Genomic DNA, 12,500 nt, shown 5'->3' with positions numbered 1-12,500 from the left:
GTCCATTCCAAGAGGCCATGAATATTTTAGTAGTGACCAACACCATGATTCTTCCCTCCATTAGCACAGAGGGGCTCCATATCAATGATACAAAAAACGCATCTTTGTAAACTTCTGTCTATTTCAATATGTGGCTGCAAAATGCCTACAGTGAAGCATGGAATATGAGTTTGCGTACCACGTGTGATGGCATGAAATACTTTTTAAGAAGGACCACAAGACTGTTGAATGCTCGGCATTAACATTCTTTTAAAGTCACTTTTGCTGTAAAACAGCATCAGTACGTTCACTGGAAGTCCATTAAAACAAGAATTGACTCATCTATACGACATCCTGAACCTGCTCAGTTTCTCGACTTTTGTGGTCACCATTAGTAAACTCCATTAGCCAATAAGAGGAGAAGGACTTATAAATTGTAAAAACTTGTGCAGATTTATTTTATTTATACTTGACTTAATTCTTTTGAGCTACATCAACTTACCCTATTCATAGGTGTGGAATTTAATAAAATATCTACTTGTCCGTGGGACAGGTTGCTTCATAAATCTACTTGCCCTGTAAAACAATCCACTTGTCCCTTTGGTGCCACGTAGTGCAACGGTAAAATAGGGCAGCAATATTGTTATAAGGGCACCGATAATAGGCTCTCTGATTATGCCAGGGCTAATACCACAGTAGGGCTTGAATACTAGCAAGTCCTGCATTTTGTCACTTTCCACAGAGCTGCGTAGAGTTACGCAATAGTTCCAGAGTGGGAATGTGAAGTGCAAACCTACTAACTTGCATTCATTAAGGGTTTCCCCCTGCTTTTCTCTAATCTTTTCCAAAACTGAGAGAGGTTGGAAATTTATTCCTGACAAGGGCAGAAATAAATCTTCTTTCACGGTTGGGGAAAAAGTAGTTACAGGGAAAGTGAACTTTTAAACACTCAACAGATTTTCGCATAAGGAAAATCTAAACATGCATATTTGCTCGTGCTAAAATGCAGTTCATAAGTATTTTATAGGAGAATGATTACCTGGCCTACTTTTGTAAATGATTGTGAATTCATGAAAGCTGTAAATCTGCACTAATGCAAGGGCATATATCATGGGTGCCCTTTTGTGACTTCATTTAAGAATTGGGCTCATAATTGGGTATTGAGTTAACCAAGACCTTTCTGTTTTTATTAAAAATCTCTCTCTCTTTCTATAGGCTGTCTTTCTGTGAATGACTGCATTCTGCTCTTTCACAAGGAGTGTATCGACACTCAAAGTAGTTTTTGTTCAGTGCGAGGATCTACTGTGGCAATGTGTGCTATGTGAGAACAAAAAATATTATTTCTTTTTGGCAAAGTTTGTTATAATGCTGAGAGTCTGGCAGCTCCCACAACAATAACGTTTTACAAAAACCATGTTGTAACTAGGCCTGGGCGGAGTTCGCGGTGTTCGACTCCACAGAATTCTGCAGAGTTGATTAAAAACTAATTGGAATTCCGCAGAGGCAGAGTTCCGTAACCTGCAGAGTCCTCGATGCACTCGATCTCTGAAGAGCTAGTCAGCCCCCCTGCTTAGCGCTTCTGAGATCTGGTGCATTCAGGAGAGGGCCATAGGCAGTGAAAGCTGCCGTTTCAGGCCTCTTGTGCACCGGCCTGCCCCGTGTGCAGTGCACACTGTCTGCGCTTGTTCTGTGTAGCCCATAACTGGGCTGCCGTGCACACTGGATGAGCTCTGCTCTGCTGTTGGGGCCAATGGAGTTTTTGGTGACCTCTGTACATCAAGCGGAGCGCGGAGGGCAAAAAAGTGTTTTAGCTCTGCCAGCGAAGCGGAGCTCCCCGCCCACCCCTAGTTGTAATATGACACTTATTGACAAAGCCAAAAGGCTGACCACCAACGCCAGACATATTGGCTTTAGTTGAAACTGGCTGCACAGATTTTCCAATATGAATGTTTTGGGAATACTAGCATGGGTCAACACATTTTAGTAGATGATGCTTCAAGGAAATGGTAACTAAAATTTCACAGTAGTTGAGCAGATGCATTTTTTGTTAACATTTAATTTGAAAGCAAAGACTCCTCACTCTTGCTTTGAAGCTTCTGAAATTAAATGTATCTAAATAGAGCGTGTTCTGGGAGTATATGTGTGTGTGTGTATATGTGTGTGTGTATATGTGTGTGTGTGTGTGTATATATATATATATATATATATATACACACACACACACCTAGCCTCATGTTGTTCAACTTTGCAAATTTGTATACTAGGACTACTGTCAGTGCAGTGCAAGCCTACAACATTTCCTAAGAGCGCCCATCCCAAAAATAAAGGCTTTGCATTAATGAGCCATAAATAATGCTCGAACATCATTAGCATATGGACACAAATATTACTTTAACTGCAGACAATGCCCTTCCCTAATCCATAATGTGATACTCTAAACTAGCAGTCAAAGGGTTTGTACTGCAGGGGGTTGGGCCTACTTGTCCCAAGGACAAAGTAAACATGAAAACGTGTTGCCCCTGACCCCACACAATATGTCCTGGGAGTCGGGCAAGAGGAATTCCACACCCTGCTTATTGCTTACATCAAGGTGACTTGTTTATTCAGAAGGACAACTCCATCTCCAAACTTTTAAGAGGATTACTGGGGATCATGGGTTCCTCTTATATTCTCTGCTTTTGGGATGTAAGTAAATGCTGTTAAAAGTAAGTGTGCTGGACAGAGATGACTCAGTTCACATTTACTCTGACTTCTTAGACCTCATGGCCTGCCTCCACAGATTTGCAGAGACTTTCTTTCCGACAGGCACTTCACCTAACTTACAAAGCACTTTGAGAAAAGGCTGCAGAAAACATCACCAAACAGTTCCAGTCCTAAAATCCTACACATGCTCATCCTGTCTGTACCTGTTGGCCATGAAACTGTCTTAACCTGAAAGCTTGTGTGGTGAATTCCTCCACTTTCAGGTCTCCACTCTTTTGTATCAGTCCCTGGAGACCTCAGACTTGAGGAGAACTTGGTGAAGTTTTACAACAGTCATAGGAATCACCAGTACAAGACTCATTGAGGCCCTCTGGCATCTCGTGCCTCACTACGCACCACAGCATACGCCTTTTGATGGGACCTCCTGTATCACTCTTTCCTCTTCCTCAAACGCTATCTGGATCAAGACAAGAAAGTAAACCATATTCTTTAGTTTGTCTAAAATTTCTGTCCTGTTCTGGTGTTTTTCGTTTTCCTTTGCTTTCACCTTTCTCTGTTCTCAATCTCCTCACTACTGTTTTTCCTATGCTCCCTGATCTCAAAATTCCTAATGCCTGCCCTTATCTTTCACCCCTCTTTACTCCCGCATGCTAAACCTCACTCTTATGTCTTTCTCTCCTCTCCCTTTCTAACATCATCCTTCTCTGTATCCTCTCATTTCCTTGTCCTAACCTAATTCAGGGTCCATCCCTTACTCTTTCCAGCCCCCTCACAGTATTTGGTCCTCACTTCTGCTCTCCTCTGATAGGTTCTCTCACTTTCCCTTCTTTAATAGATCTCCTGCATGCTCTGGCCCTGCTTTATATCCCATCTTCTCCCATCCTCTTTCTTCTCCCAGTTCCTGAATCCCACCCCTGAGAAGATGCAGATCAGCTGGTCGATGTGGGTACCAGCCAGAGCAGCGGGGTAGGGTGAGGACTGCGGCCGCTAGGTTTCACATGAGACCACCAGCTCATCCATCTCTGCAGGAGATGGCCGCGAAACCTTTAATATAGTTTACCCATACCGGTACCTTCAAAGTTATAACTTTCTTACTGAATCCAGTGAAGCCAGTTGATTTATAAATGGTACTTAATTTGATCCAGGATTTGATTAGCGGAGGAATCTAACAATTCTGACAAGTTGAGAGCTCCCCGACATTCCTTTTGTGTTGAGTACTTGTGGGCTCACACAAGAACTGATTGGGTAAATCAATAGTCTATAGTATCAAAGACCTGAAATCATGGACTTTGCACTTTTTTTTGTTTTTTTGTTTAACAAATGTATGGTTTGTCTGAGTAGGTGGTATGTAAATCTCAAGTGAACTAACAGCTCCACAGTAAAGTCACTTGCCACCATTTGCGAATGAAGGTCTGTCAGGATCAAAATCCGTAGCCTCACAGGATCATGTCCGACCTACATGTGTGTGGCGCGTAACGATGTGTGAAATAAAAAATATACTTCAAACCAATATTTATTATGACACTTGTCAGTATTTTGAAAAACTCTGAATCTCAGAAAAAACATGAACCCTGCACAGCAAACTATCTCTGTTCCCCATCACTTTGACTAGTTAACTTAAGTTCACACAATGGGACCTTAAAACTCGTCTAAGGGGAGTTTGATCTTTCTCTGGTGACAAGGGCACAGCAGATAACATCGGCCTTGTACTATCCAGAAAGATTCTTGTCCTTTAATGACAACACCCTCCTCCCCACAGTTTGTCGGGTGCCCACCGCACACCACAGGAGTCCTGTACTAGAAATCTTCCAGTCATTTAATGACAACACTTACCTCCAGGGCTTTAAGTGGAATGGAAAAACGTGGGGGTCTCAACGGGGCGTGGCGTGTATAATTAAGGGCCTGGTGTAAAAATGCAATCTCTAAAAGCCTGTGCTTAACATAGTTGACAGCTCAACTGGTCTTTTTCCGTTTATTTCTGTCAGTGCGTGTGTGTGTGTGTGTGTGTGTGTGTGTGTATGTATATATGTGTGTGTGTGTATGTATATATATATATATATGTTTGTTTGTTTTAATGCAGTTAGCAACCAGTTACAAAGCCAACAATTTGTCACTGGTTGCTAACTGCTTTAAAACAAACAAGTACAACAATGGCTGTAATATTACAAATGCCTGAGTTCTAAAATGATGAGATTGTGAAGTCACTCTAACCAGTCTCTCTGAACTTGCATGGAAGGCGCTGAAGGGGGTAAGATTTGCTTTTATCAGTCGGTGGCTTAGAGCACCAATGGCGAGCCCGATAGGGACTCGTCTCAGCAACTGCGTTGTAAAACTGCTGGTGCAGACCACCGGCAGGACCCTGCCCACTTAAGGCTCAGCTAGCCCCCCTTTCTTCACGTTCCTCTATACACGCTCCCTCTCCTATAACTAGAGCGCCCCAGGCCACCTGTCACTGGCCCCCAATCTGCCGAGGCCTCCGATGTCTGCACCTTCGACCTTTCCTCACAGACCATGACCCGGGGTCGGGCTACTGAAGTCTGCAAGTGCTGCTGAAATGTTACCCACCTGCCCTGCTGACCCTTGACCTGTGTCATCGGTGGCCACCCCCACTGCAGGTCACTTGCTAAAATACGTTTTAGCTCCCACCACACTTGTCACACTTGTGTTTCACAGTCGGTTGTTTTGTTTAATATTGGCGTGCAATCACATCAGCACTTTGTGCATCTGCTCTGTGAGGTTAGCACTTTGAGTAGCCTGTGGGCCTGATTTAGAGATTGGCAGAAGGGGTTACCCAGTCCTTAATGTGACGGATATCCCGTCCGCCGTATTATGATCCCATAATAGCCTATGGAACTTATAGTCCGATGGGCGGAATATCCTTCACGCGTGTGACTGAGTTGTCCGCAGTGCTTTAAATGGGCCGGTACTGTCCAGTACTGAGTGCCAGCACTTTTTTATTTTGAGAGGGGGTGTACTGGCACATCTCAAGAAAACCGTAATACTTTTAATTGGAGAGTACCGGCACTTCTCAGAAACAAGCAGGTACTCTGGCACTGAGTAGCTGCACTTTATTTTTCCCATTTCAAGCACTGGTTGTCCGCCAATCTCTAAATAAGGGCCTTTGCTTGCAGGTGATGGGCACGTTCTGCGGTTTTTGTGTTCAGATTAATGAATGGCGGCACAGGTGTGGGTCTTGTGATGTCTGAGCAGGCAAGAGTGGATGCAGGCGTGTTGAGTTTGTGTTCTGTGTGCATGGCAGTTAGATTTTTCTCCTCACCTGGCCTGCAGGACAGTGACAAGAGGAGGGGATCAGGGGTACCACGTGATCCGGGCAAGCACCACACCACCCTGCCAGATGACTTGCACACACATGAACCCTGATTAAAGCAAAGTTTGGACTGAGCCGTCCATCTGGTATTTGATAGAGGGGGTTCCAGGGCCATGTAAAATTGAGACTTCCTCTACTTGTGGAGGCAGGCTGCTTGTTTAAAAATAGTTGCAGAATACATCGGTTGCCATAATTTAAATGCAGGGTGGTCGCTTTCATCCTGCGTGCGTTTTTGAGATTCCTTCTTCACTGAGTGTCATTCCTTCTAGGACCGCTGCCCCCAAGTTGAGTGACTTTTTGGTGCACATCAAGATCTTCTGGAATGGTGTGGCAGCGTTTACTGCACAATCGACCCTCTTTAACTATGCGTGTGAAGCAGGGGTGGACCACTCCAAGATGACTTTGCTTGCTGGCTTTGTAGGGTTCCCTCCCAGACCCCAGCTTCACGTCTTTCCTGTTTCATTTTGTCCTGTTTTTGAGGCTGGTGGTTCCTGGAGTCTTGAGGGGCAGAATTTGTAAGTCTGATCCACGAAGGCCTGGGGCAGAAGCAAAGGGCTGTGATCAGTATTTGGACACACTGCAATTCCTTCCCACGACCTGAAATGGGCAGAAGCGAAGGACCTTGTGGTTCAGAACTGTCGTGAATAACTGGGTAGAGCGTGATGATTTTCATGCACACCTTAACCATGTCCATGTTGGGCTGCATCAGCTGGGGCAGTGCAAGAAGATTGGAGGATCAAAGCGTTGCCCTTGTGAGGACTGTGTGGTGCAAGCATACATGCTCCAACTCCTTGTACCCATTTGGAGATGCGTCAGTTACAGTGAGAAATTGATATGTAGGGTGACTTCATCTTTGCGCACATAACTATTCTTAGTTATAAACTGGGGTGTGTGAAAAATTATGCTCCGCTGGCAGAGTTTGTGCCGTTTTGACCGCTCTGCTTGGAGCGCAGTTCTGGCGTAAGTCTGACGACTTGCCAACATTATATTGGTAAGCGCGTTAGAATTTGCGTCCCCTAGCACAATTTTTGGGTACCAGAATTCCTCTTGGGGAGACTTCTCAATGTGGGCGGTCACGGCAGGTCGTGACCATTTGCATTAAGAAAGCTGCACCTCGAGTAGAAAATCTACTCGAGCGGCAAAAAGAAGCAGCACCTTTTGGTTCAACGAGTGGTGCCATCCGCACTGATTTTACAGCGCAAAACAAGCTCTTGTTGCTACAAGTCAGCATGAGGTGCCTGAATTCTGTCCACTCATGGACCTCTGTGGAATCTTGCGGAGTAAAACTCAGAGTTCTCCCCAGGCCTAATAATATCTGCTGTTTTCGAACATAATGCGAGTCCAGCCTTACACATTCTGTAAATATGCATTGGTATATAGTGTGAAAGTACACCAAGTAGATGTCTGACAGATTTTCATTTCCTGCTAACCCTTTTTGTAAAAGTATGTAACCCGTGTAGGTGAACCGATTAGAATTGGAATTTTTAGTAACCATCTTTGACCTAACAGAAGCAACTGTAACTTTCTTCTAGGTTTGGCGAACTTTGCGAATTTCCGGTACCATCAGGGTGACTATTTACTAACTCGCTGCCAAAAAGTAGACGTAGCGGAGTTTGCAAAACCCTTTTCCTGGCTGTGATCTTTGTGTAACTCTCTGGTAAGTGATATGCACGTACACCTTGAATTGTGGCCTTTTATCTAACGTTTTTAGAACCATTCCTACTGCTATTTTGCCACTTGTGTACACTCAACACCTGGTCCTATGGTTACCTAATTTAGTGGTACATATTAGATGAACCTTACCCAGATTGGGGGGGGGGGGTGCGAGTCTGCCCAGCTGTGATTCCGATGGGTGTGGGTCGCACATTTCCTTATCTGAGCCAACCTGCTGGCTTTTAGTTTAAGGTCTTCTATGTGTTCACATTTGTGATTTAAGGTGGGCATAAAACCTAGTGGGAGACTAGTGCATGATTCATTCATAGTAAGATTGAAAGTGCTGGTGAGTTCATTCACCGCAGAAATTTATTTTTAACTCCTTTTACTTCTTTTTCAGTAAAGCACAAAATCCATGGCCAGGAATAATTACAATTTATATATATATATATATATATATATAGTTTGTCCGTAAAGGGTGTGCGAGGTATTCCCACTAGAAAGGCGCTGGCAGCAAGTGCTAAAGTTTTGAAACGGCAGAATTTCAAAGCTCCATCCTCAGGACATCACCGTGCAGGAGGGTTAGATCTGGCCTCTTTCTTTCAGAGTTAAGAGCAAGACTGTCAGTGAGCTTGTCAAACAATCCTTCCCACAATCAGCCATATCGTCCAGGGAGTTCATCGCTGTGTTTACCCCAAGATACTTCAAGATGGTGGAAGGTCCAGTGTTGAGGGCCTTCATGCAGTATAAGAGTTATTGCCACCATTGAGACTCGCGTATGTGCAACTAATCCTGCAAGTTCCTTAAGATTAGTTTCCTTATCCCAGCAAGCCTTACAAGGTTTCCATTCCTGATAACCCGGCCCTCCCACAGTGATGAGCTGCCGGAATTGAGGAGGCCTGCATTGTGCCAGATATGGAACATTCATGTGCAGTAATCTAGACAGGAAAGCAAGCTTGTGGGCCTTGTACTAGGATCCCATGTGTAGGATGCACAGTCCCTCCAGTATCCTCTCAGTATGTAGCTTAGATGCCTGGAGGTGAGGTTTGGTACCACTGCAGACACCATCATTCTGTTTGTTCCAGAAGAGACCTATGTACCTTGAGGAAGAGTTTACCAAAAACCAAGCTGAACCTGGGAACAGGTCTCATTTTTGGTTATCTGAGCTTGAACGCGTAAGAACATGAAGTTTTTACCAGCAAAGAGAATCAGTGCAGTAGCATCCAGTGGGAGTTGGATGTTACTTCGCATATTGTAGAAGTATCTATTAATCAGAGTGCATAGATAGTTAAGATGCTTCAGAACTCAATGTCCTTAGATGATACACAGGGCCTCACTCTTATGCTACGTGATCTTGTAGCCAGAAAGGAGGAACATTCCGAGATTACCTGTAGTGGTGTACGGATCATTGTTGGAGTAAGATTCTATATGAAGAATATAGTCTGCATGTGGTGGCAGTTTGTTTATGCAACTTGTTTGGTTTCCCCCAATGTCTCATGACTGTATAGTGGCAGCAGCCTAGAATTCATGTGTTATTAGGAAAGAGCAATAGGGGGGCAAGGTTAACGAGTACAACCCTTGACTTGGAATCGATTACAGACAAATCTGCTACAGTTCACTCAAGGGGCCTGAGTTGTGTATAATTATTTCACATTCGGCTGAATTCTGGTCCAGCATCCCCTCTCTGTTCAGTGAGGTGCTGTATAGGCCTCCTGATTCCTCACTGTCCAAAGCTTTCTGTGGTCCATGGAAATCCCTCATTTCCAGTTGAGGTCATCTGTTACTTGCCAGGGATGGAGTTGGAGGGTGCTGATGTTAAGAGTGCCCCTGAGTGATAGCAGCCCTTAACGAGTAAATATGAGAAGAAATCAGGACACTTGACTCTGCCCACCAGTATTCTAATCAGGACCTTAAAGTTTGCCTTGATAAGGAAGATTAAGTGGGAGTGGATCCATTCTATTCCTGGTGTGGTAAATAGATCATTGCCTTACTTGAAGCCTGAGTACTGACACCCCATACACTCTGGGTCATTGAATTCTATGCCAGAAAGCACAACAGCCGATGTCTGTCCATCTTACAGAACTCTGCCAGGAACCCAGCCATATCTGAGGCTTTCATGGTTGCCATATTGTATAACCCCTTTATTGTGGCCTCAGTTTTCCAACCTTCCTAAGATTCTCTTGTCATGGGGTCAGGTGTGATAAAAACGTTATTTATCAAGCTGGCTTTAGCCAAAGCTCTCTCTAAATTGTCTGAGGCATGAAGGCAGCTGCAGAAGGTTGCAAATTCCTTTGAGGTATTTAGTGGTTGCTTGAGGAGTTTGGCCACGTTATCATGGAGAGCTGGGATGGCCGATGGAGATTCGCACTGCTGTACCTGAGCAGCCAGCATCCTGTCTGTCTCCCCTCATTCTTGTGGTGTCACCGTTGAAGTGACCAGGCATTTAATCTACCTTTTTGAAGTAAAAACGGAATATAGGTTGAATTTTGTTTTTTTGCAGAGATCTTGGGAGTGTATTGCAGGATTGCTGGATCCTTTGAGTATTCTAATGGCCTTTCCAAGAGAAGCTTGCGTGCCCATAGGTAATTCTCTAGGTGAAAGAAAGCCAGGGAGTCCCGTGCATGCCTGTTGAGTAAGATTTGCTTGCTTCCCCCAGAATTTGATAGGTTGTGGAATGTCATTTTAATGATTTGTTTATGCATGAGACCTTACACGAACAGTGAGGTAATTCTATGGGTATAGAAAGTGCCATCTTTGAATTATTCGAAGTTAAAAATTCAATTTGTTTCAACTGTAAGAGGAGCAGAGATACATGTGACATCACAATATGCATACATTAAAAAAAATTTAATCATACCTCTGTGCATAACATGTTATTAGAAGCAATAATATAATTCTTGGTCTGAGTTAAAGCCCAGTTTTATACTGTTAAGCCTATGCATCCACCAAGCTTTTTTTTCCCTTTATGTCCACTTCTTGGAATGGAGTTCCCCTTTGCATTGTGTACTTGTGTTTCCCCCAGCCCAGAGTGCCTGGCTGTAGGTTTACCTGATAGCGTGACTTTTCCTTTGTCCTGGCGTCATGCCTAGTTAGTGCGCAGAGACCTGGGGCTGTCCCTGACTAGGTGAAGTCCATGACGTGTCTGTTGCCAGAAGGGGTGCCTTAAGCATACCCTTTTTATGGACTTCTGTACCTGTCCTGGGTGTAGCATATAAGAGGTGTTGTGATCAATAGTATGACCAGATCTTTTTATTTATTTTTTATTTTATTGTTGCCTACTGGCCTTCTTGTGTAAAAATCTGCTGTTATGGGGTATATCCAGACCTGGCACTACCTTGCTGCACATATACCAAGTGTGTGTACAGTAGTAGGACTCTGTATGAATGGGTCAGGGTACTGGAACCAGTGGGTTCCATTTCTGATTCCCCTAGTTTGCCATGCCACACGAGGGACAATGACGACTGCGCCCCCTAATGGTGGAAGTGTATTGCCTGCATTTCTACGGGTGGCTGAAGGAGAGACAGGTGGTTGAAGTGAGGTGGATGGCGACCGCGCTGACTAGCAGGGGACTGCTGATTAGTTCTTCCTGGGCACTGGCGTTTGGTAGAAGGCAGGGGTGAAGGATCAAATTGTTGTTTCTGATGTTCAAGTGAGTAAATTTCTAGGCCATGCCTACCCTTTCATTCGGGGACTGAAACTGAACACTTCGTTCCGTTCATGTTGTGATGCTCCGGTGTGGCACCCCAGTGCTACCTATTGCGGGGAACAACACTTTTCACAAAGATTTTGTCTGAGAGCTGCCTCGGAAGGACACCCCAACAGGTATGAGACAGTGGCTCAGCATTCTCTGTTGAGGAAATATGTAAGTAAGTGTGACCCAGACTAGCCCACTTTGTTGCATTTTCTAGTTTTTCATAACCAAGGAAGGGGATGCTCTATTGGGTATTCGTAGGATTGGGACGGTCTGACAGCCAGCCTCCTGAAGTTAAGGGGCATCAACTGAACCCTGTGCATTCTGTTGGATGAGCTGGGGGGGGAGGGGGGGGGGGTCTGTCTAGGGCCTAGAAGCCTGCCTGCTTTCTGAAAGAGTCTGCTTGACCCAACAGGAAGAGAGACTGTCCAGGGGAAAAGACTATTGTGTTCCTAGTCGAAGGGGCACCCAGTGGAAGCAGATGGTTGGAGAGCAAAGGCCGGAGTGACCCCTGCTGAGGAGGGTCTTTTGCTGTCTATCATGATCTAGGGCAGGAATCACTACAACTTGGTTTAGGTTTGCCTCGTTCAATTGAGACAAACATTGTTGTGAGTTTTGCTTCCCCTGTCAGGGCTGCAACGGCTGTGAGGTTTGCCCGGGCCAATTAGGGCTACAATTTCCACAGGGTTTACCCCCCCCCCCCCCCTCCCCCCCCAATCTGGCTACAACTGCCACGAGGTTCACCCAACTCTATCGAAGCTACAGGTCCTGAGGTACCTGCATCTGCTGACCCGGTGCTACCTCAGCTCATCGACCAGACGGAAGTGCCACTGTACCTAGGTTACCAGGGCAGGACATTGCATCAATCTCCATCCATGTGCCAGACACAAAGTGCCCTCCTGGGTCTCTCTGCAGCCTCTGAGTGACTGCAGCATGCTGAAGGCCTCTGGCTGCTTTAGAGTTATATCTCTAAATCTCTGCTAGTTCAGCATGAGAACTGAATTCCTTCCTGATACATCACCTGGGGTAAGAATGCAAGCATGTGACGTGGCTGTGCTTTTTACTTGTGAGACACCAGTAATCTGCCCTGAAGTCCTACTCATGCCACCACCATAACTTCTGCAGGACAACTTAGTCTAGGGTCAC

General features: G+C 45.0%; 1 protein-coding gene across 2 annotated transcripts in view; it reads left to right on the top strand.

The window, feature by feature from the left end:
* The window catches only part of LPP (LIM domain containing preferred translocation partner in lipoma), a 657,734-nt gene that overhangs the window by 65,981 nt on the left and 579,253 nt on the right, over window positions 1-12,500 (top strand). The window contains exon 2 of one of the 2 annotated variants that reach the window (XM_069212797.1): window positions 7,543-7,667. The exons of the other annotated variant lie outside the window; for it this stretch is intronic. The gene's annotated coding sequence lies outside the window, so the exon portion shown is untranslated. The remainder of the gene's footprint in view (window positions 1-7,542; window positions 7,668-12,500) is intronic. 2 annotated transcript variants of the gene reach the window in all.

This window comes from Pleurodeles waltl, chromosome 11 (genome assembly GCF_031143425.1).
Source record: "Pleurodeles waltl isolate 20211129_DDA chromosome 11, aPleWal1.hap1.20221129, whole genome shotgun sequence".
In the NCBI taxonomy this organism is placed as follows: Eukaryota; Metazoa; Chordata; class Amphibia; order Caudata; family Salamandridae; genus Pleurodeles; species Pleurodeles waltl.
Note: the sequence above shows the minus strand (reverse complement) of the source record. Positions and strands in the feature narration are given on the sequence as shown.